The 23563-nt window shown below is 37.7% G+C and overlaps 1 protein-coding gene across 4 annotated transcripts in view; it reads right to left on the bottom strand.

Moving 5' to 3' along the window:
- The window catches only part of LRRC4C (leucine rich repeat containing 4C), a 1189131-nt gene that overhangs the window by 465875 nt on the left and 699693 nt on the right, over window positions 1-23563 (bottom strand). For all 4 annotated transcript variants that reach the window (XM_073904733.1, XM_073904737.1, XM_073904739.1 and 1 more), the window contains one exon: window positions 13885-14020. The gene's annotated coding sequence lies outside the window, so the exon portion shown is untranslated. The remainder of the gene's footprint in view (window positions 1-13884; window positions 14021-23563) is intronic.

The raw sequence follows: 23563 nt of genomic DNA, 5'->3' as shown, positions 1-23563 counted from the left end.
TCATCTGATCTCATTCTAGATATTTTTTTTAAAAGGGGAAGGTATCTATGGTTAATTATAAGATGTTATCAAATTGCTACAAATTGAAGGGCTTTAGTCTTTGGCTCATAGACTTTTCCTCAAAACCTAACACAGACTTTGGGTAAGGAAAGGTCAGATGGAAGCACTAAATCCTTTTTACAGAAAGAGCAAGTAAAATTAGAGTCAGGAAAACTATACCATCTTAAGGTGAATTATTAATATAAAGACATAGGTAACAACATCTCAGAAAGTAAATTGAAACCAACTAAATCCCTAAAGCATAAGAAAACCACAAAATGGCAAGAAGATTCCCAACATCCCTACTCATCCAAATTAACATAATAAAATAAATCAAACCGATGGCTTTATTGGTCTGACAATATTTACCAGCCCTTTCTTCTCTTGCCTGTTTCACCCTGGTGATCTATGATAAAATTCACAACCCTGAGCTCTACTACCTACCCTAAGTGAATGTATGTTATTGAAATGAATTTAAATCTCAATTATAATTAAAGCTAGTTGTCTACAGGGAGATTTTTCTTAAGCCTTTCCTGATACATCTCAGACTCCCAGCCTATGGGTCTCATTAAATTTCTCAGCTGCCCTAGGGATTCCCAGGCTTTGGAGAGCTAAGTGATGCTTGTTGTTCAAGCTGTACGGAAAGAGCTAATCTTCAAGTAGGAAGGGAAGAACATATACACAAACATAAAGAGGTATATATAAGACATGTCCACAAAAATGCAATGACAATCCAAGGAGCACATATTCCGTAGGGGAAAATTAGGAGATGCTTCATCAAGATGGTATTTGTCCCAGGTATTGAGGAAAATGCTGAAATTTGAAAGCAGAAATAGAGATAAGGGACCATAAATGAGTAAAAAGCAGATGTGAGAAAAGGAGAGTGTGCCTTATCTGGTGTGTCTCAGCATGGATTAGCAGCAAAACACTGAGCCCTTAGACCTTGGGGCAACCTGGCAGGGTCTACCTTTACCTACTAGGTAAAGCATAGTAATCAACATCGGATACTTACTACTCAACTAGGTTGTGTGAGAAAAGCAAAGGAGGTATTCTTCCACAAGACATCTATTTCAACAGCCAGCTGCTGGCATGTCTCTACGCATCATGGAAAAGAAGTATCTGGGATAGATGAGGTAGACTGCATTGCAGGACCCCAAGACTCTCAGCCCAAGGAATATGGCTTATGGGTAAGGGAAGGTCAGATGGAAGCACTAAATCCTTTTTACAGAAAGAGCAAGTAAAATTAGAGTCAGGAAAACTTTACCATCTTAAGGGGAATTATGAATATAAAGACATAGGTAACAACATCTCAGAAAGTAAAATAAAACCAACTAAATCCCTAAAGCATAAGAAAACCATAAAATGGCATATAAGGAGCGGGCTCAGAATAGAGAAGTGACATTGGGATTTAACTATCAAAATTCCCACAGAGGTTCCTAATGCCTCCAGATGGGCAGGTCACCATCCAGCACACCAGGGTTGCTTGGAGAAGTGGCTGTAGTCTATGACATATAACAGGAATAATCTTTGGTATCTCCAACGAACGAGTAAAAAATGAGGCCTCATTAATGGGTGGATGAGACATTTTCTAATTTGCTCTGAATCAAAAACTTACTTGTTTCGTGAAAATGTCCAATGTTATTTCTAAGAATCTTTTGGAAGTCTTTGCTTAGGAAATGTCCGCTCACTTTCATCTTGGTCAAGATATTGTGCAACAACTTCCATCTGGCAATGAGCCCACTGAGAATGTTGCTCTGATACACTATCTTCTTCTCATAGCCCTTTTACATCTTCAGTTGACGTCACACTGGCATCCGAGGTAGAACCTCTTTAACCCTGCACCTGATATTAGCCTCTGACCCAGAGCAATGTGGCTCATATCCAATGTTAACTACTCTTCCAGGTAGCCAGATTCGTCAATTTAAGTTCTTAACAACTCCAGATGTTTGAAAATGGATTCAGCAAGGCCAACCCCCATGCTATCTTCCACTCTCTTATGTCTTCCTTCTATCCTGAGAAACACTGTATCTACAAGCACACATCAGCCTGTTCTGATATTTTAAGCCAAATTAAAAAAAAAAAAAAGTTCCTCTGTATATGAAATAAGTTGCCCACAGTCTACTGATTCTATTATAGCCACTCTCTAAATCTTAGTCTTGACACAATTATATCACCCTGCTGAGAATAGGATGAAGAAAAAGAACTAACTGACATTTATAGTCCTCTCATATAGATTAACGTATTAAAACTTATACTTTGAAGTTAGATAATATTATTTTATTCTTGCATCCCCTCCATCTTAAACTTACCACATTTAAAAACAAGCTCATCTTCCACCCCAAATCTCCCATTCCTCTGCCCTGCCCATTTTAATAAATGCAAATTGAGGCTTCCGTTTACTTGATCTAAAAACTTTAGCATTATTTTAATCTTGCTCATTCACATCCTACCTTTAATCATCTCACAAATTATATATACTCCAAATACATTCAGAATCCGATCAATTCTTACCACTTGTGCCTCTGTCATCATGTGTAAGAAATGATCATCTTTCCCGTGAAATATTGCCAACAGCCTCTTCCTCTCTCCTCATGCACCTCTCTTCTATACCCACCACATAAGCCAGAGGAACCTAGCACCCTAACCCACATATCCCACTTGCAGTACCTCAGTTCCAGCACTTCTTCCCTTACTTGCTCTGCTTCACTTCTCCATAGACTTTGGTGTTCCTCAAATGCACTAACCCTGCTCTCACTTCAGGGCCTCATCCCTCATTTCCTCTACCTGAACATCTTTGCTCCCAGATATTTGCATGCCTCAGTCTCTCACCTCCTTTTGGTTTTTCTTACCTTCTTTGTGATGCCTTCCCTTGACTATCCATTAAAATGGCAAGGCACTCCCACACAAGTATTTGTTCCTCCTCTACTTTATAGTTTTCTAAAGAGCTTACCTCCATCTGACATAATATTTATTAAATAGTATTTTTATTTTACTCTTTTGTTTGTTGACTGTGTCTGCCAATTAAAATGTGGATCAAGAAGAGCTGGAATTTGTATTTGTGTTGCTGCCTATTGCATCCCCAAAGCCAAGAATAGTGCCTGAATCACAGTGGGCGCTCAATAAACATTTGTGGAATGACTGAGTTAATATAAGGCAAACAATGAATTTGGAGAAAAACAGACTTGCGATCCAATTCTTCCTCTCTAACTTATTAGCTCTTGACCTCCTGCATAACTCTTTCTTGGTTTCAGCTTCATTTACCTCATCTATAAAACAGAAATAGCCTGACGAATATTGACTAAAATGGTAAATGTGAAATGTCTAGGACGTAGTAGATATGAAACAGCTGATGATTGTTATTGTTATTAAAATATTATTTTAATAACCTGTGGGATGCCATTCTTCATTAAGTGGAAGAATTTCTACTTTTACCACAAAGTGTAAAGGCACATGAAGTAAGTAACAAATATATATTAAATAAGTAAAAATGGCCAACACAGGGTTTGTTCCGTAGAAGTTCTATAATGAAAGATTGTTTCAGCTGTAGTTAAACTATCCTCAAGATTTTTGTAATTCTCCTATGCACTAAATTTCTCGAGTTCAAAAGTAGTTCAGCATCCTGGGGATTGGAAGGATTTTATAAATTCTAAGACTTAATATACCATGTTGCTAAAAGAGTGCTGTGCCTAGGGCTTTCATATTCAGTTGTTGAGCTTGCAGTGGCTAAGAATAAGTATTCTTCAAGGCCTGCTTAACAGCTCCCAGGCCCAAAGTAGGTAGCCCTTGTTAAAGAGATTTCTTCTTCAACTTCAGGAAAATCCACAAGGACTTCATTGGTTTTTATTTGCTATCAAAAGCATATTCACTCCTGGGGAGGCATTCTTACAACCTTCTTCCTGCAGGTAGCCCAACAGAAAAAAACTAACACTTTGTTGTCATTACTGAGAAAAAAACCCAACTCCAGTTTCCATCAAAATCAAGTCAGCTAATTAACCAACAGGAAATCTAGTGCCACGATTTTCTTTTGCCAAGTCACATGAAAACAAGCCAAGTGTCTTACCAACAGAATACCAGAGCTAGTTTACACCAGTCTGCAAGAGAATATTCTGCATGTCTCTTTCCTCCTCTGTGTTCAGTGACATCACGTTGGTAATTGAAATAGGCCATAGGGGGAGTATTTACACCACAGAAACAGGAAAACACCAGAAACCAGAGCTTTATTTTTTTCCTCAGCTGGTTTTCCAGCACACCATCGGTTCTACCTTGTTATTTCCAAATGTATGAAATAAACAACCATTCATTCAAAAATTTGTTATTGCCGTGCCTTCTCTGTGCAAGGCATTGAATTTAGGAGGTTCTCTCTGAAATAGATGCATACCATTCAGTTGAATAGAACGGTTGCCTCAAATTGTTTTACTGCCTTGAGATTTCTGGTTTCTGGTTTGGTTTCTTGAACAGTCAGTGTGCACTGTGAAGCATTTTGCTTTACTACAGAGATATTTCATTGTATTTGTAACATGAATATGGAGTTTTAAAGATGTAAAATGTGATAAATCAAGCATAGGGAATTCTCATGATATTCAGCCTATTTGTCATTGGGAAGAAAAAAGAGAACTTGAGAAAATCAAGGTCCTTCCAATGATGTGCCCCACCTAGTAGGACAGGCAGGATAGGAGACTTCAGAGACATGGACCGATTTTTCTTTCAAAAGGTGTTTCAAATACACCTGGAAACTTCTAAAATTATGTTTGATAAGCTGGAATGTGGCAAGAAGATGAAATCTCTCTGATCAGGTTCTCTGCATTGCTTACCTATCACCTCTCAGCTCTCAACTAGGTCATGTGAAGGTGGCTCAGAAAAATTGGCTAAATCTTGTATTACATGGTCAGAAAAAACTGCAAAATCATATTCAGGAGGATGGCAATAAAAGGCACCTGCCACTCTTTTACCCACACTTTTTAATGTCTTTAATGTCTTTATTAGGTTTTATATTTTGACCTCAGCTTTGAGAATAAAATTAGTATTTTACTAAATAATTTCTTATGGGCTCTCAGCTTCCCAGCCATTTCTTACAAGTCAATTTCTTCTTAATCCTCTCTCATTTTACTCCAGTTTGGGAAGCAAGATTTTGAAACATGACTTTTTAGATTTGTCTTTTCCCATAAACTACTGCCTCCATTATGATAAGTCCTTTAAAAAAAAAAAGGTGTAATACATTTCTTCAAGGCATGAAACTTCTAAAGATCTAGAGAGGTGGAGATGAGCCAAATCTTTATTTTTGTGGTCTTAAAGAAAGAAGAAGAAGAAAAAACTACAACATTTTAAATAGGCTCTATCAAAGGGATCTCTCTTCCTTAACAAAATGCTTATTATCTCATTACTTTGTTTCTAAGTTCCTAATAATAAAACTAGCTTTGTTTATGATAATGTCAAGATATGCTTTAAATAACATTTTAATTCTGAATATAATAAAACCATATTTAAAAGGAAATAATTACTTGAGGCATGGCAAAGTTTTAAAACCTAATAAACTTTGCAAACAGTAAAACCCAAAGGATAGGGCAGTTTTCTGTTAATATGGACTATTTTCTATGCTGAGTACTGTAGAGCATCCTGATCATTTCCACTTAGTGGCAGCTACGAAGTTTAAAGGACAGATAAAATTCTGCCATAAGGTTCCAAATTCTTGTTCTCAGTCTAATTTTCTGTATGGAGAGGTAGTAAAGTGAATTTCCAGGGAAACAAAGTATACAAAGCATAAACATAATCTATTCATTTCAATATGCTTAGTCTTTACTGAAAATTGTATAAAGTGGAACTCACCATACTTCAAATTCCACTCTTCCTATTTATTTTATAGCAGTAGGCACTCATGGGAAGCTTTTCACCTAAAGAGCAAGCTTTTTAAGATGAAGACAACCAAACAAAAACCAGGATCCTTTAAAAAATGGATCCTGTAAATATTCATTATTTAGAAAACCCCCTAAGGATACCCCTGCCTTATCAATACACAAAGTCAAAGCTGATGTCCTCTAAGTAAGTGTCTATGATGTAGGTCCCAAAGATCTCTTTTCAACTGCAGCCATTGAGTAAACTCTTCTGCTTTTGCAGCAAGCCCTTTGCTTTGCATGAAACATGGTCTGTTTCTGGTCCATTGATATTCTTAGAGCTTCAGGGTTCTTGCTCTTTCTCTATGCCTCTAGCATCCACTAATCCAGGAGTGAAGTGCTAGACTATTTGCTAGCAGTACTTCCGCTTTTCTGCTAAGGTTCTTTTTGTATTTGTGAATAAAGTCCCTTGTGTTAGGAAACTGGAAAGCCATCGTCTATGTGATACCTATGCTCACAGACTTTATAATTAATTCATGGAATTCAGAGCCCCTCCTTGGGCTATGTGTTTAAGAACAGAATTAATATCTATCTTAATAAATAACTACATGTTGTTACCATATACTGCTATTTTTGTTTAAATCATGTTGTTACCATAAACTGCTATTTTTGTTTATTCATTGTAGTTATTTATTTTTTTCTTGTGTGTAATGGGATGGGTGGCATTGACATTTGACTCATAGACCACCAGTCTACATATATGGCAAAATACGAGGCTACTGGGGTTGCTCTTTGGGGTCAAAGCATGTATCATAGAGGGCCACTTGATCTTAAATATTTTAAAGTATATGTGTGAAGAAAGGTACTTATCTTTCCTCTGCTTCTACCAAGGCCACAACGATAAGCACCTGAGTTCATTTGTAGGATTGGATTCATGCTAAGAATTCCCTGACTTGCTAAAGAAATGTGAAATGTGAGACTACATTATCTAGAAATGTTACAGAACTCCTTTTCTGCAGAATTTTTTTGAAAATATAAGACAGATTACTTCCTAGCATCTCAAAGCACGCTTTCTCCCCTGCTAAACTCCTATGGCAAGTCATGTATGATGAGTGATGTGCTGCATCAGGCACTAGCAGCAAAGATGAACAAGACACTGTCTTACTCTAAGGAGATGAAAGATAACTTCCAAACATATATCGTAGTTATGTTAGTCTTTCTATTATAACACTGGGAATGGTTTTCATATAACTTGATAATTAGGTCTCTATGATATATATATAGTACAGGACCTGTGTATCTTCCTTAGTGCCTAGCACTAAGGAGACAAGTTGTTAATTTAATTCATTTACTCAATACTCTTTCATTATCCTTAAATTATTATCCTTAAGTCCCTATTATGTGAAGCAATCATCTCTTGAAGATGTTTTTTGCATGTATTCCTGCCCAAATACAGGGGACTGGATTTGGTAAAAAGTTGGATTTTTTGTTTTGTTTTCTCGTTTGTTTGTTTTACAGCTTTTTGGTTCTACCTTGATTATATTTTAAATTTAGTAATGAAAATAGATCCATCACAATATCTTCAGAAATGCTTCCAAGGGACTACCACTTTCAGGATGTTAGAGGAGATTTTCCTTTTCCTATTCATCCCATTAAGTACGCTGAAAACCCTGGACATTATATATATATATAAAGAAATACATAAGAAGACCTTGAATGGTGGAGATCAGAAGGCAGACAATCTGGGAAGCTTAGATCCAACTGATGACACGGTGGTGAGAGTTCCTGGGTTTGTTTGTTTGTTTGTTTTTTCTTTGCCTCATATATCCCAAATATAAGGTAGAAGAGACCAGAGACCCAGGAATACTGACAGGTCCAGACAAAAAAAGAAGAAGGAAACAACAATGTCCTGCTCTCTCTACCCAAAAGACAAAGAAAAGGCAGCTTAGCAAGAGAGAAAACTGTGAGACAATGACTCTCATCCAGGTAAACATCACAGAAAAAAAATCATTCCTCTATCCCCACTCAGGCCAGCAAAATCCTAGTGTGGACCTAGATTTTCACCTTCACCAAGCTATGAAAGGTCCCCAAACTCCCCACTAAGTTGATATCAGAAAAGGCCAGGTCAGACACCAGAATGTGTATCCTAGCAAGGGAGCAACACGGCATCCTCCACCCCCTGCACTGTCAATAGAAATGACATGGGGACCCTGGACTACTATCTCCACCCAAGAGTAAAAGAGGACCTTTCCCTGTTATGCCGGAAAAGGTATCAAAGTTGGCCATGTGGACAGTCAGGACTTTCGCCTCCACCGGGCAGTAATGAAGCCACTCCTCCACCCATGCTGTCAGAGGTGGCCAAGTGAGTAGGAGTTACATGCACGTCTATACCAGCCAGGGAAGTATCAGTGGACTTCTAGTGGGAAAGCGGGAACTCCTGCCCAGAAGTAATGAGGAGCCCCCGACAACTCCTGTGTCAACAAAGGCCAAATAAGGAATGTGGAATTCTACTCCACCCTGATGTTAATTCTACCTTTGCTTCCCCTGCTGGGGCAATAACAGAAGGAGCCAGCTAAAATGGAAGGTTTGAATAAGATCTAGAGTCTCATAATAAAATGCCCCCAATGTCCAGATTTCAAGTGCAAATTACTCAGTACACCAAAGACCAGGAAGATTTCAAAGGAAATGAAAAAGACAACCCACAGATGCCCACGTGAAGAGGAGCAAGGGCACATCCATAGGCAAACAAATTAAATTAAAGTTTCACCTCTTATACAAAACTTAGCTCAAAATGGATTATGCACTAAAATAAAATAAGACTATAAAATTGTAGGAAAAAATATGAGAGGAAACCTTTGGGGCTTGGGGGTAGGCAAAGAATTCTTAGACTGGATACTAACAGCATGATCCATAAAGGGGAAAACTGATAAACTGGACATCATCAAAATTCCAAACTTTTGTTCTGTGAATGCCTATCACAGGGTGAAAACACAAGTTAAAAAATGGGAAAGAACATTTGCCAAGTATTTATCTGACAAGGACTAGTACCCAGAATGTACAAAAAAGTTCTCAAAACACAAGAGTTAAAAAAACTGGGGCTCCTGGGTGGCTCAGTCGTTTAAGCTGAGCCTTTGGCTCAGGTCATGATCCTGGGGTCCTGGGATTGAGCCCTGCGTCTGTCTCCCTGCTCAGCGGGGAGTCCCTCTATCTTCCCCTCCCCTGCTCATGCTCTCTCTCACTCTCTCTCAAATAAATAAATAAACTTAAAAAAAAATCCAATTAGAAAATGGACAAGAGACATGCACAGATATTTCCTTGAAGAGGATATACATACAGTAAATAAGCACAAAAAATGATGTTAAGCATCACTAGTTTTTAGGGAAATGAAAATAAAAACCATAATGAGATAATTAGGGAAAAAGCTCTTTGACATTGGTCTTGGCAACATTTTTTTTTGGATATGACATCGAGAGCACAAGCAACGAAGGCAAAAATCAACAAGTGGCATCGTGTACTTACACAGCCACAAGCCCAGGACTGGCTGCCGGGTGTGATTCGGGGGCCCCTAGCCTTAGGATGCTGTGGGCAGGAACAGGGAAGAACTCAGAATGGCTGGCATCTGAAAACATGAAAACCTGTGGGGCTAAATCCACTGAAATTCATAGGCAGTCTGAGCCTAGTTTCTTTAGTGGCAAAAGCTGATGAGGTCTTCTGCAGAGCAGGTCACTAAGAACCACTTAGTGGCACTTAGTAAGTCCACTCTTACTGCATGGCTGATACTGTACCCCTGCCCTTCTTATTTGTTCCTAGCTACCCCTATACATGATGGTTCTTCCAGTTTCCGGATGGGGTCACATCCCAGTGGGTCCTTCATGCAGTGTCCCAAAAGGTTGGGGTAGCTCACTCCTCACATTAATTTCCTGGTGAGAGCATCTTTTTCTAGCTTTCCTGTTGCAAATCAAAACCACTATGAGAGATCTCCTCATGCTTGTTAGAATGACTATTATTTAAAACAAAAGCAAAAACAAAAATATAGCAACAAGTGTCGGCAAGAATGTGGAGAAAAGGGAATCCCAGTGCACCTTCGGTAGGAATGTAAATTGGTGCAGCCTCTGTAGCAAACAGTATGGAGATGCCCCCCAAAACTAAAAATACAACTACCATATAATCCAGTAATTCCACTTCTGGATATATATATCTAAAGAAAATGAAATTATCTGGAACAGGTATCTGCACTCCTATGTTCAGTGCAGCATTATTCACAATAACCAAGACATGATAACAACCTTAGTGTCAACCAATAGATGGATAAAGAAAATGCTATATATATATAATGAATATATATAACTATATATATATATATATGAAATATTCAGTCATAAAAAGTCCTGCCATTTGTGATAAAATGAGTAGAACTTGAGGGCATTATGCTAAGGAAAATAAATCAGATAGAGAAAGACAAATACTGTACGATCTAAAAATACTGAACTCATATAAACAAATAGTAGATTGATTATTACCAAGAGCTGTGGGTGTAAGTTATAGGGAGGCATTGCTCCAAAGGTATAAACTTTGTTAGAAGATGAATAAGTTTTGGAGAGCTAATGTACAACATGATGACTATAGTTTACAATACTGTTTTGTATAGTTGAATGTTGTTAAGAGAATAGATCTTAAATGGTCTCACCACCACCACCACAACAACAAAATGGTAATTATCTGAGATGTAGCACGCTGTTAACTAACATTATAGCAGTAAACAGTTCATAGTATACACCTGTATCAAATCATCACACTCTACATCTTAAACTTATACAATGTTATATGTCAACTATATTACAATAAAGCTAGGGAAAAAACTCTAAATATGAAACTCTCATATAATCTGGCAGTTCACTTTTGGGCAATGAAATGAAATTCTATCTTCACACAAAATCTGTACATTAATTTTTATAGCAACTTTATTTAGAACAGCCCCAAACTGGAAACAATTGAGATGTCCTTCAGCAGGTGAATGGTTAAACACACTATTGTATATCCTTACCAGGAATACTATTTAGTTGAAAAAAAATGAACTACTGTACCCAATAACTTAGATGAATCTCCTGAGAATTACATTGCGTGAAAAAAGCCAATTCCAAATGATTCCATTTATACAACATTCTTGTAATGAGTAAATGATAGAAATTGAAAGATCAATAGTTGCTAGTTGCTTAAGGAAAATGTCGGGGGATGGGAATGAAGTGGGTGTGGCTATAAAAGGATGTGATTGTACTAATGTCAATATCCTAGTTGTTGCCCTATAGTTTTGTAAGATAATTATCACTGGGGGGAAGGGGAACAGAGTATAAGGAATTCCTCCATGTTACTTCTTAAAATTATACATTAATGTACAACTGTTTCACAATGAAACACTTAATTAAAAATTCAAGCATCAATAACATCACATCTACATATTTTGCCTCTGGACTATATGACAATCACAGAAATGCCCTTAGTTGATTTTAAGGAAAATTGTCGAGTATAGCCCTGGTACCTCAGGGTCAATGTTTTCTATCGTGCTCATTATTAAGTTACTATCTCTCATTCAAATCCATCCTCCTCTATTTGGTTTTGAGAGGTGGGGCTTCAGTCACCACAGAGCACATTCCGCTTTGCCACTTGGCTCCATCTGTGGGTTCCCTTCTATTTTCTCAGGCTATAATATTGGCTGAACATGATCCCTCACAAAATTCTGAGTCCCAGCTCCACATGGTCTCCAATCTGAGTTCCCAGGGCACTAGCACCAGCCACAGGTATAACCCTTCTTAGAGACACAAATCTCAGCAATGTGGAGTCCTCCCCACCCCCTGAGCTTCTAAAGCTCCTCTACTTTTCAGGCAACACCCTTACCCAAGACTCCTGAAGTCCAGCTCTGCAAAATCCTTCCTTCAATATCATAACTTCTACTCATCCCAAACTCTTGCGTGCTGTCCCTGCAGCTGGGGCAGCAAATTCTGTAGTGACTATCTCTGTGATTCCTCAGTGCCCCTTCTGCATTTCCAGTTCTCCAATATCTGGTTAATAATTCTTAAATTTTATCTGCTAAAATAACTGGTATGGTTTCTGTTTCCTGAGTGCAACCTAACAGATATGGGCTATCAGTAGCAGGGTTTGAAGCTGAATTAAGGGAAAATAGCTAGAGAGGCAATGAGTGACTATGTGCAAGGAAAAATTATGAGATGGGCAGATACAGTGCCAGGAAAAAACAATCAGAAACAAGAGGGGTGTGCAGAGGAGTTCAGGGAGAAGTAGAGTTGCAGAGAGGTAAGTGTTCTGTTTTTGAGAACAGTACAAACACATGAGGACATTCTAGTACTGCCTTTTCCCCACCTTGCTTTCAAGTTTTTGCTCCAGTTCTGGCCCACATATGTTACCAGAATAACTCTCTTTTCACTTACACAGGTCTTCCCTATAAACAAAAGGTATTAACTAAAAGAAAACAGCATCCCCTTTTCTGAACAAATAGAAGGACTAAGATTAAAGGCAAAGAAAAGGGACAATCACATATACTTTTAAAAAAGAAGAGCTTCACAGAACACCTGGGTAGATTAGTCTGTTAAGCATCTGATTTCGGCTCAGATTGTGATCTCAGGATCCTGGGATCCAGCCTTGCAACAGGCTCCACGCTCAGCAGGAAGTCTGCTTGTCCCTCTGCCTCTCCTCTGCTCATGCACTCTCTCTCTATTTCTCTCTCAAACAAATAAATAAAATCTTTTTTTTTTAAAGAGCTTCAAATCCTTTCTTTACTGGTTCATATTCCTCTACAATACTTTATCTTACCATTGCCTCCTCATCTTTAGTGAGCACTTGCCACACTATAAAACATCTCCATATCTATGTTCTTATGTGACTCTCAAAACAAAGTGGTCTCCCTAGAGACAGATAGCATGTCTTCTATTGGCTTAATCTACATAATGTGATGGAGTTGATGCAAGAAAGAATAGCTGTCTTCCAGGAAACTCTTGAGTTATGAATTTAGGACAGATAGCTGTTATACATGCAACCCAGGGAGACTAAATATTAACAGGAAAATGTATGAGCAATTCCTCCTCCTACTGTGGTTTCAGGTTTTTACAACATTTCTTCTTTTCCCCTTAAAACAGCATGAATGATTCAAGTCAGCATTTGCCAATTAAAATGGCAAATACAAATGTCTCTCTTATCATAGATGGAGCTTCATGCTTTGATCTTTTATTTTTCTCCTCAACACACCAGTGAAACACCACGGATGAATGAACATATTAGTTCCATTTAACAGAGCTGGACAGCTCTTACTTCTAGGCTCATGTAGTCTTGACTATTGACAGTATAACCTGTAGCAGAAGGAGATGCCACAACACATGCCCCACCTCACAAACTACCGCTTGTGGGAGTCACTTGGACTTCCATGCCTCCCACTGGTTCATGTAGTCAAGTTCAACTTTCCCAATAGCCCAACAGCAGCCATTTTCATGCTGTGACCACATCCAGCTTTCCAATCTCATCAGGTTTTCAAAGGAAGAACAAAAAGCCGGCTACCTTTCCCAAACACTTTGTTCCATATTAATGACCCAAATGCTGCCCCCATTTCAAAAGCGGGGGGGCATCACCAGTTGCCTGCTTGTTTCATTCTGAATCCTGGGCAGGCGAATCTGCCACTCTTTCAACTCCCAGGCACTGTAGAGGAACATCTGCTCGAGGAACAGTGAGTTGGACTCCTGCCCCTTCATAGAAATCACTGCTAGTAAAAGTTTTATGAGGTGGGTACTTTTTCCCCCTGCTTCCTCCTTTTGTAACCGACTGAAACCCAAATGAGCCAGATGAAATGGCTAGATATTTAGCCATATGTTGGCATCCACATGTGTATGTTTGGGAGGAAAGAGAAGCTGTCTGCTGTACCAAACGAACATTATAATCATCGGAAATGCAATTAACAACCCCACAGTCAATGAATCTTCAAAGGATTCTAACAGAGTAAGTTATACCTCTCACTTACCTGCAGCAAATTGTCCATGGACCAGTCTCCTTGTTTGTGAAACTTGAATCTAGTCGGTTTATTTAGACTCCAAAGTGGTTCAGGATGTTTCCATACTGTTAATATACATGGGTTATCTCTGTTCTTCTAGTAACTCCTATAAAAACATACATACACAGAGAGAATTAAAGAATATACTTAGAATATATAATGCTAAATAGTGGTTGATCATTTAGATATTTTAGCACCCATAACTCACACAAATTTTTTTTACCATTCTTATTATTTGTAATAGAAAGTGATAGGAATAAAGATTTTCTCTTTTAAATACTATACTGCGTGTTAATGTGGTTTGGTATCTACAATTACACCTAGTAGAAGTACACCAGGTGAATGGCAAAATCTTAATAAAATTTATTGATTAGAGACACAGTATAATAGATTTGACTGGAACTTGCTTGTAATTGCATGCCCTCAGAAGGTGGCAAGGAATTCAACATTTGAGAAGTTACCATGGGCCTGGGGTTGTGCTAGTAGCTTTTATATAAATAACAATAATAAAATAAAAAAATAATAAAATAAATCTTTTCTATAAATACACAAATTTTATTCTGTCTAGCAGAGGTTCAGCTAACTTCTCTGCACACTGTAGAAGAAGTTAGTTTCACCTACATTTGCACATCAGTTTCTGTATTCCTGATCTGTAATTGTGTCTTTATTTTGGATTTTTCTTTTAACTTATTATAACATTCCTGGTTCCCTCATTGATTCACAAGTTTTATAAAATCTTGAACACCTATTCATTTTATATCTGTACGAGAGTTATGATTTTATTTTTTTAAATGATCTTTTGCTACTCTTTACTCCAACTCTATGGGGCATATATATTGTTAAGTACATTTTACTTAGCTGACCCAAGGCTCAGCAGGGTACCATGGCTCACCTGAGGGCCACAAACACAGACATTCCTGGCTATTAGACACTGTGCTACAAGCCGAGGGTGCAAAGCTAAACAAGGCTGTCTTTATCCTTAAGGTCAAGGAGATCAGGGTAAATCTTTATTGAGTGTGGGCTATAAGCAATGTGCTTCCATAGATATCCAGGAACTAAAAACATTTGATAAATCCTTACTATCCAAAACTCACCACTTGCTCTATGAAATACTGATCTCAAATAGATTCAAACAGTGCTATACCCCTCACTATCTGAACTCATTCTATAAACTCTTAATAACTGAATTCAGGAATCAAGTAGATTTGTATAGGGAAAGGCATTCAATTGTTATCTTTAAATCCTCAAAGTCACCTTGTGAGGTAGGCATTCTTCCCATTTTTACAGATAAGAAAAATGAGGCTCAGTGAAAGTGATGTTTAAAAAAAAAAAACATCACTTTAGAATAGAAAGAGATAGCAAGATCATACAGCCCAATGTCCTCATTTTATAGATGGAAAAGCAGAGCTCAGGGAGACAGAATGATTCTCTTGAATCTTTTATCCAGCTAGGAGCAGGGCCTGCCTCAGCGTCCACTACTTCTACCTTCTGTGCATCTTTCCACTTATCTGGGACTAGTCACGGAAGAGAATGGGCCACACATCAGTCAAAGCAGGAAGAAAAGTGAGGGGTCAATAACTAAAACTTGAAGGCTATTCGAAGGCCCCAGGGTCTCTTCCCAAGCCCTCTTATCTGGTTATTTATCCATCCAGCTAATCTGAAGTTTTCTGTCTGAATGCATTTCCCTTTCTACTTTTAATATTATCATTGTATATGTTTCTTAGTCTACTTAAGCAACACCGTGAGCTATTTTATTTTATTTTTTTAAAGATTTTATTTATTTACTTGAGAGAGAGAATGAGAGAGAGAGAACACATGAGAGTGGGGGAGGGTCAGAGGGAGAAGCAGACTCCCCGCCGAGCAGGGAGCCCGACGCAGGACTCGATCCCGGGACTCCAGGATCATGACCCGAGCCGAAGGCAGTCGCTTAACCAACTGAACCACCCAGGCGCCTAACACCCTGAGCTATTTTAAATGTTTCAAAAAGGCAGTGACTACCATCCTCCACAATAAGAAAAAAGCCACCTAAGAAGTCAAGTGTCTTTATGACTAGATTTAAACCAACTCAAGGAGGGAATCGTGTTTTCTAATACCTCTCTGGAATGACAGAAGGATATATCTTACTGATTAATAAGAATATGGAAAACACATTAAGTACCATCAAATCATGGACTCTGTTCAGTAGGTGGAAAAATCTACAATATGGCTTCATGTGACCGAAAGAAAACACTAGAGGGGTCTTTGGTGGCCAAAGTTTTGGGAATCATTTTTCTGGGTTCTACTGTCGCCCAGGGATTTTGAACACCTCTACAGAAAACCGCTGTCCTGGATGGCTTTACACCCCAGTCCGCCTTTGCTCACCAGTTCAAGTACAAATTTCCCTTGTCAGTACCAAGAGGAGGGCAGGAGTGATTTCTTATTAACCCCATTTGCAGAGTGTGGCTGAAAATGTGGGCAGATTTCAGAATCTCTGGTGGGGTCAATTACTTTTTACCCACTAACGGTCCTGCAGTCCAGAAACGTTTAGGGCCTCACCCTCATGACTACTAAACCAGAAAACCAAGCAGATTCCATGCTTTTCTTCCTTTTTTGCCCACGTCATCCCATCTCTTCTTGCTTTTGTCCCCTCCTCTAGTCTCCTTTTTCTCTTCTACCATTTTTGCCTTCTTCCTGTCCCTTATTTTCCTCCTCTCCCTCCATACAAGTATACCTCCATCATAGGTATATAATGAACAGGCCTATACTAGCTCACCTCTCAACAAGCAGAACAGAGAGAGGTTACTAGCATCCCTGAAAGTACTATATCATACCAGCAGCAACAGGTCACTTTTTATGAGGAAAAAAAATGCCACGTTTGTCATTTTTATGTCCTTTCAGTCATTCACAACATGCTTATTACATGGGACTGATTTTGTTTCAAGATTTCACACCCTCCAAAGACTTTCCCATAGGAAATTTACAACCTTCTGTTCCTTTCCAAGTCATCAAAATTCTAATGGAGTAGTGTACTATGTAAACCTATGCTAATTTCAGTCATTATGCAGATGTCCAAGTATATTGCAGGTTTCCATCTTAAAGTGTTATTTCCCTCCAGAGTCAAAGGTACGTGGATGAGCTGCTGATCCTTTTGTTAAAATATAATCCACATATAACTAGGTCACCAAATTTATCAAACCTCTGCCAGGAAAACAGAATCCCCCTAGAGAGGTTGGTGAATTGAGCAATGTTGAATTGCTGCTTGTATTGAAAATGGAGTGATGGGAAAACATTCTAAAGAAACTTAACTTTTTAATTAATCATAATCTCCCACCTTTGTGAATTTTAAAAATTCCTGCTTTTGTTTTCATTTAACAAGCTCTGTTTGGCTCTGTCTGAGCTGTTAGAAAAACAGTATAAAAATATTTTTCATGAGTCCATCCCATATAATCCTCAAGACAATTTAAAAGGATCTGCCTGGAATGCATCATTTTTAAACATTTAGAAACTGATGTTTTAGTGAAGTGACAAGATATGACCAAGGCTACACAGCTAGTCTTAAGTGTTAAAACCCAGACCTTACACCAGCCTCCATGTTCTTTTCCATATACACCAGATTTTCACTTTAAACATGTTAGTCTAACAACTGGTCCAAGCTGAACTTTCCTTGTATAAATATATCTAAATGGTTAAAGTGCATATGTTCTATACAGAGTAAGATCTTGAAAGAGAGTGATGTACCATCTAGGAGAAATAAAGAGTTTCCCATTTAGCCTTGTAACCAATTGTATCTATGATGTTAATACAATTATATTAAGGCCAAAGAGTTCAGTTAAGATACACTCAATGATAAAGTCAGATTTTCCAGATGGAAGTAGGATGCAAGTTGACATTTCCTTAGGTGTACTCTATCACTGTGGCCTTCCAGTATGCCTAAACCAAAGAGTTCATATTTCCTGAGAAAACTAAACTACATCCTTAAAATAAAGGAAGTTGTGGTAGACACTAGACCAAGACAAATATTAACTTCCTTATATGTGTTCTACATATAATAAGGGCAAGGTTTTTGAAGCCCAACAGTGGGCACATGTGGCTTCAGAACCTTAATATAGAGTTCATAACAGCTACCCCTTACCCCTGCCCACCATCCAGACTTCATATGAGAATTAATATATCTGCATTTAGGGGTGCCTATATGGCTCAGTTAGGTGACTAACTCTTGATTTCAGCTTAGGTCATGATCTCAGGGTCGTGAGATGGAGCCCTGCATCAGTCTCCACACTGGGTGCTCATTGTGGAGTCTGCTTGAGATCCCCTCTCTCTCTCTCTCCCTCTACCCCTCCCTGCTTGCTTGCTCTCACTCTCTCTCTCAAATAAATCTTAGTGAAATAAAATAAAATATCTGCATTTAAGACTGCAGCCTACTGTTCAAATGTGACTCATAAATAATGAGAACTCTTGTTATCTCCTCATTGAACACCAGGTCTGTCTTAGGGATCCATTCTAACAAGGGGCCAAATTCTCTGTCTCCAACTGTGCATTTTGCCACATGCTGCTATTCATTGTGCAGAATTTAACACAAGAGCAAGAGTTAAGGGAAGTAAAGATGCAGTGATTCCCTCTTGATTCCTGACACTGACACTCCTACAAGGTTCAAGCCCTGGTGTCAATAAATTCTATCAACTCTTGCCCATTTGACCAGCCCATGTTCAGACCTGACAGTTGCTGTGTATGTACCCATTTACTGCAATTATTTCCAAAAGTATATATTTTCACCATTTGAGTGTGAACACATAATTTATAATAAAAGCTGAAACAGAGACACTAATGCTAAATACAGAATCTTTGCAAATTATATCCCAACAAATAATAAATTTAATAGAGGATCATGAGACCCAAATTGCTAACCATAAGGAAGAGGGAATGGATCATCTTCTAATATTATTTTACTGAATATAAATGAATAAAGGGTTCTTTTATTGCATTTGGGTCATCAGCATTCCAAATCTCAATGGGGCTTTTGACATAAACATACAATCAAGAGCTGAGTTATTATTTTTATAATGATAATATCCTAGCTGGTGCCTTCAATCAGAAGCATGATAAATAATCACAATTCATGTAACTCAATAACATCAATTTCAAAAAAGGATCTGATGCCAGTGTATATCTTTCGTTCATTCCCACAGTCTATTTTCTAATAAATTTTGAAACAAAATCTAAGTTTAAACATGATTATGGCACTCTAGTCAGATGTTCAAGTCTGACCTGCCTAAAAACGCATTAGAATAAGATGTGTGGCGCATATGATTAAACCATATCCAACTGTTTCAGTTAAGTTTTCATTATAAGTTTGACTTTAAGGAAAATCATGGCTATTTTTTCATTCATTCATTCTCAGGAAGGCAAAATAACATTATAATCACCTGCTCTCATTATCAAGTCATATGGCCTTAGGTTCAAATCCAGGTTGTCAATCACTGACTTTATTGCCTTCAGATACTCTCTGATTTGTCTCCTCATCTGTAAAAGGGTATAATAACGGTATTTAACTAAAAGGCTTGTTTTAGTATTAAGTGAGATAACCTATGGAAAGCAAAAGCACTACTTCTGATATAATAAAGGCTAAATTAATGGTAGATTTTTTTTTCAGTTATCCACAACATTTTTGAAATGCCTACTAATATACTCTATTAGGCAACATCCAGATGACATATTTGTCAACTCTGTTCCCACCTTGTCACATACAACCCAACCCAAAATCCCAAACATAAAGAAACTAGAGCATTCTCACAGAACAATAAAGAAAGGAATCCACATTGCAGTGTCATGTATTTATTTAAATTCCAATTAGTTAATATACAGCCTAATTTTAGTTTCAAGTGTACAATATAGTGATTCAATACTTCCATACAACAGCCGGTGCTCATCGTCACAATTACACTCCCCAATCCTCTTCACCCCCACCTACCTCCCCACTGATAACCAGGAGTTTGTTCTCTACAGTAAAGAGTCTGTTTCTTGGTTTGCCTCTTGCTCTTTCTCTTTTTACCCTTTGCTCATTTGTTTTGTTTCTTAAATTCCACATATGAGTGAAATCATATGGTATTTCTCTTTCTCTGACTTATTTCACTTAGCATAATACTCTCTAGTTCTAGCCATGTTATTGCAAATGGCAAAGTCTCATTCTTTTTTATGGCTGAGTAATATTCCATTATATATATATCACCTCTTTATCCAGTCAATGGACACTTGTGCTGTTCCCATAACTTGACTATTGTAGATAATGCCGCTATAAACATCAGGGTGCAGGTATCCCTTTCAATTAGTATTTTTGTATTCTTTGGGTAAATACCTAGCAGTGCAATTGCTGGATTATAGTGTAGTTCTATTTTTAACTTTAATCTGGCTGAAGGAAGGAATGATGAAGCATCATATTGGAAGCAAGTCTGCCATAGGCAGCATGTGAGTTACACAGCCTCACTCAGCCTCTGCAGCCACCCAATATGTGTAGGCTCACATCCAAATGATTAAATATTTCAGAGTTAAGAGGGGTACCTGGGTGGCTCAGTCAGGTAAGTGTCTGCCTTCGGCTCAGGTCATGATCCCAGAGTCCTGGGATCGAGCCCCGCATTGGGCTCCCTGCTCAGTGGGGAACCTGCTTCTCCCTCTGCCTGCCACTTCCCCTGCTTGTGTTCTCTCTCTCTCAAATGAATAAATAAAATCTTTAAAAAAAATACTTGAGTTAAGAATAAAGCTAGCAAATTTTTAATAAAGTTATTCATTATCTTCAAAATGGCCTAATTGGTTATTTTCAAACTTAGAATTCTCAGGCTTGGCATTTTGTACTGGCCTGAGGTGGCATAGGAAGAAGCATCCCTTGGTGCCCAGCCCTCTCCCTGCAGCCCTGAATATCTTCCTACCCTTGTTAAGTCTAGCTTTATAGGAGGGATCTCACCTGCATGCATGTCGACATTCCAGCTGGCAGGTCCAAGTTCCAACCACATACCTGAAACAAAGCCACCCTTGAGCTTATAGGTATACACTGCAGTAAAGATATCTGCTCTTAGGAGTGTGCACCACGGGAAAAGACCCATGTAGATACTAAAAAGGAGTTTGAATAGGAATTTCAGATCTCAACTAACACTAAGGCCTGATCTAAAAGATGATTGGGGACTATAAGTGGGACTCTCCCCTTAACTACATGAAGTCCATGGCTATAAAAAAGGAATTGACTGGAGAAATCCTGTTTGGATTTTTCTAAAGGGTGTAGCCCAGGGCAGGTACCTCTCTTGCTTGAGTCTAAATGCAGAATCAGGGCTTTGGAGCCAAACCATTGGGGTTCTGACTCTGCTTCTTTTATTTAGCAATTAAGTAATCTCAGGCAAGTTATTTAGCCTCTATGCCTCGGTTTCTTTGCGAAATAAGAATGATAAACATTTACTTCATAGTATTTGAGAATTAAGGAAGGAATTAATGCACACAAAGCAGTTCAAAAAGTAGCTAGGAGAGAGTATGCATTGCATAAATATTAGCAATTAGCTATTATTATTACTATTATTAGAAGAAAGAGTAATAGTGATATTGTTAGTAGTGGTAATAATAATAAGGTGTGAGTTCTGAAATAATGTAGTAAATCCTAAAAATAAGTTGCAATCGGGTTTTTATTTTGTCTTGCTTTGTCTGGAATAAGGTGTACTTAGATAACATTTATTTAGCTAGAATAGAATCCTTACTCTGGGTAAGTAATTAAGGTTTGAGTTTTTGATTCTGGCCACATCACAGATTGAACTAACCTAGATACACTTCCCATTACAAAACATATAGAAATACTGAATATGAACCTAAGAAAGAGAACAACAACAGGTACACAGCTCTGAGGGAAAAAAAAAGTGGAAGAGGGACTGCGTGATGTGAGAAATGAAAAAGGAAATTTAGCTGGTAGTATGAGCTAAATAAAATGATGCATGTCTGAATAGAGGCAGGCAAAAGGCTCTAGCAGCTGAGAAAACCTCTACAAAGCCTGAAGTCACACAACTGTAAGGTATGCCATTTCTAAATCTGAATGCACCTGATAACAGTAACAGGGTCCCAAAATACATAAAGTTAAAGAAGATAGAGCTAAAAAGAGAAATAGACAATTCCATAATCAAAGTGGAAGATTTTAACATACCTCACCTAGTCACTTACAGAAAAACATCAAGATGATTGTAAAAATTTATAAAAATAGAGACAGTAACTATAAAGGAAACATAAAGATTCTCAGCAAAACTGAAACTAGTTCCAATCCTTTTGAAGATATTGTCTGAACAAAACATCGTTTAGAAAATATTTGAACCTAATGAATAAACTTAACCAATTGACATTTATAGAACACTTTATTCAACTAAGTTATTCATGTAAGGACAAGGAAAATTATACTTGATATCATGAAATATTTGGAATTGAATGGCATTGAGTACTGGATACTTTTAATACTTAAGGGTGCAATGACATGACTGTCTTTCATGGCAATTTAAGCTTTAAATGCATATATTATAAAAGAAGAAATATAGCATATTAGTGGACTTTGCATTTAACTAAAGAAATTAGAATTTTAAAAAGGAGAATGTGAAACCACATTGGAAAGAAAAGTTTGGGGTCAATGCAGAAATTAACCAAAACAGCAACATTGACAGAGGGGTCACATAAATTTTCAGCAAAAATAAAGCTGGTTCCAGGAAAAAAGAAATAACAGAAAGGAAACACTTGAAATAATTGAGAGGAACAACATTAAAATCATAGCTGAAAACAGGCTATCATCAGAAATAAAATTGATATTTAAAAATTGTAGTAGAGTACCATGGATAATTTTATGACACAATATTAGAAAATCCTATTAAAAGAGAATTTTTAAGAACAATATTAAATGCCAAAACTGACTAAAAAATATATAGGAAACTTGAATAAATGAAAGTCCATTAAATAAATTGAATTGATAGTAAGTAATATACTCTTCACCCCCTGACCCCTTAGTCACCTTATCACCCCCTTAGAACAATGACCCCAGTCCACATAAAAATCAAGTCTAATGATTTTATAGACAAATTTTTCTAAACCTTCAAGGAATGAGGAACAAATAACCCCAAAGAACTCTACTCGGTAAGAAAAAGTTACTCTGTTTTGGAAATTTGGTGAGATTGATGATTTGACTTCTGGTAGGGTGCTTCCAATTTGACTCAAAAATGGTTCTATAAATGAGCTTTGTGAAATATATTCAGAAGATCAAGGGTATAAGTGAATTAATGTAGATTCCCGAAACCTCCTCTTTTTTACTCTTGGGGGAAAAACTGGTGGTCTCTGTAACTTCTGTGAAGTAAAGAAGCCACAGGTTGGGAGGAACACAGAGTTCCATATTCTTTTATGTTATGAGAAGAGTAGGAGGCACATCTAGAGAAATGCTGGCTGCCCATAGGTAGATAATCTCACATTCTATTTCCTATTATGTTATAAGATTTATGTACCATTTCAGTGCAATGAGTCTTACCAAAGCTTACTATGATTCTTTCACATAATCTCCATATCCCTGATCATGTTTCCAAATCCAGACAAGGACAGTTTGAGAAAACTGAAATAAGCAATTCAGAGAAAGACAAAATAGTATATGATCTCACTTTCATGTGGAATCTAAAAT

Source organism: Callorhinus ursinus, unplaced genomic scaffold (genome assembly GCF_003265705.2).
Source record: "Callorhinus ursinus isolate GAN/ISIS: 27379988/994484 unplaced genomic scaffold, GSC_fseal_2.0 scaffold21, whole genome shotgun sequence".
NCBI lineage: Eukaryota > Metazoa > Chordata > Mammalia > Carnivora > Otariidae > Callorhinus > Callorhinus ursinus.
Note: the sequence above shows the minus strand (reverse complement) of the source record. Positions and strands in the feature narration are given on the sequence as shown.